This window comes from Penaeus monodon, chromosome 37 (assembly GCF_015228065.2).
Source record: "Penaeus monodon isolate SGIC_2016 chromosome 37, NSTDA_Pmon_1, whole genome shotgun sequence".
Lineage (NCBI taxonomy): Eukaryota > Metazoa > Arthropoda > Malacostraca > Decapoda > Penaeidae > Penaeus > Penaeus monodon.
This window is the reverse complement of record NC_051422.1, coordinates 16,190,783-16,193,282: the sequence shown is the minus strand read 5'-3', so window position 1 is coordinate 16,193,282 and position 2,500 is coordinate 16,190,783.

Below are 2,500 nucleotides of genomic sequence, written 5' to 3'. Positions count from 1 at the left end.
CATTAAATAGGTAGTATTTTAGTCATTATGTACTTGAGTTTCTATGCAATAGTAATTTTATCTTATTACTCCATTAGATTGTCACTATAGGGTCTTTTAAGATGTGAATATTTGTATATAAGTATTGACTTTGAAATCGGGCAACAGTGCGACTCAAAGACGGGTCATAGATAAATTCTACGACGATTTTCGAGTGAAAAACTGTTGCTAGGACAGTCATCAAATTTGTCAGAGACCTTTCGTGAATATTCGGTTTGTATCTTTTATTGTTTTTATCAGGTTCTCGTATAGAGGAAATGCTTAAATCCACATATATATCTTTTCGTTTTTTGACTAATTTTACAATCCGTCTCTCTTCCTTTCCTTCCTTTCATCACTAGAATGGTTCCCCTTCTTCCTCCAGCCTTTCCCCTCCTCTTCCCCTCATATCTTCTCCTTCGTCACACCCTAACCCCCTTTTCCCCTTATCCCTCTAACCCTTCCCCTTCCCCTCCCTCCTCTCCTCTCTTCCCCTCTCTTTTCCCTCACGCCTTATATTTCGTCTGGCTCTGACCCCTCTTTTCCCCTTCCTCTTCCCTCCTCTCCTTTCTTCCCCTCTCTTACCCCTCACGCCTTCTCTTTCGTCTCCCCTCCTCCCTCCTTCCCTCTATCTTCCAGTCTCACTCTCACTCCATAAAAGGAGAAGTTCTCTTCCATTTGGTTCATTCTTACGTAATATGTCGTAGCATGACTTTATTGCTGCTGTTATTATTTTCTTTGACATTGTTACTGTTATTACTGTTATTATTATTTTCCTTATCATTATTATCATTATTATTATTATTATTATTATTGTTATTATTATTATTATTATTATTATTATCATTATTATTATTATTATTATTATCATTATTAGCAGTAGCAGTAGTTGTAATAATAGTAGTATCTCTAGTATTATTATTGTTGTTGTTACTGCTGTTACTATTATCATCATTATCATCAATATCATCATTATTATTGTTGTGTGTATGTATGTATATATGTATATATATATATATATATATATATATATATATATATATATATATATATATATATATATATATATATATATATATATATATATATATATTATATATATATATATATATATATATATATATATTAATAGCTAACTTTAAAAATAACAACTCTGATGAATACTGCAATCAGTTATGCTTTTAGGTAATGCCATATATCCCTAATTCCTTATTCCTTTTGAATGTCTGCAGTCTATTCTTGGTTTGCAATCTTTGCCTGTATGTTTGTCTGGCTCTGTCCGTCTGTGTCTGTGTTTGTCTGACTATCTGTATTGTCTCCTTTGTCTGACCATCTGTCTATTTTCTCCCTCCCCCCCCTCCTCTCTCTCTCTCTCTCTCTCTCTCTCTCTCTCTCTCTCTCTCTCTCTCTTTCCCTTCTACACTAATTTAGATAACACATTTCGCCAAAGCAACGTGCTTGTAAATAAGATAAATGGACTTTATAATATTAATAATAAGACACCATATATAATACATAATAAAGTAACTAATTCAAATTCAGTCTATATACATGCTTCTACATCTCGATTATACAAGCAGGGTATAAAAAACTGTTTATTATTTATGATATTTAAAGTGCACGAACACTAGATAGGGGTTGTGTAAACGTGAATGTCCGACCAACCTGCAAGTCACCGCCATCTTTGTTTCGACGTGACGAAATGAATCTTGAAGTATGAATATCTTTCATGCCTCACAGATACGTAGAGTGACGTCCCCATTGTGTACTTTGAAAGGAAAGAGATAGATAGATAGATTGGTAGATAGATAAATAAAGAGAGAGAGAGAGAGAGAGAGAGAGAGAGAGAGAGAGAGAGTTAGAGAGAGAGAGAGAGAGAGAGAGAGAGAGAGAGAGAGAGAGAGAGAGAGAGAGAGAGAGAGGAGAGAGAGAGGGTGGGGGTGGGGATGGGGGAGGGAGACAGAGAGAGCGTGAGAAAAGGGGGAGACAGAGAAAGAGAGAGAGAGGAAGGAGGAGAGAGACAGAGAGAGTGAGAGAGAAGGAGGGGGGGGAGGCAGAGAGAGAGAGAGAGAGAGAGAGAGAGAGAGAGAGAGAGAGAGAAGGGAGGGAGAGAGAAAGAGAGAGAGAGAGAGATAGTTAGATAGATAGAGAAGAGAGAGAGAGAGGGGGGGGGGGAGAGAGCGAGAACGGGAAAAAAGTAGACAAAGCAGGTAGGGATAAAAAAGAGAGAGAGGGAGAAAGAAGGAGACAGAGAGAATGAGATTCGAAAAAGTCCTTTTAAACGCTCAACAAAACTTTTTTTTTCTATTTTTTTTACGTCACTCAAACCATGATGTTTTTCTGCAGTCTTTTTACACGTAAAGGAATTACAAAATACATAGCAAAATGACTGAGCTGACAAGATGCTAATGATTCTATTAAATAAAGACGTAGCAAGAATTAGCATCAAAGTTCCTTTGTATAGCATTACTTTTCTTCTCAG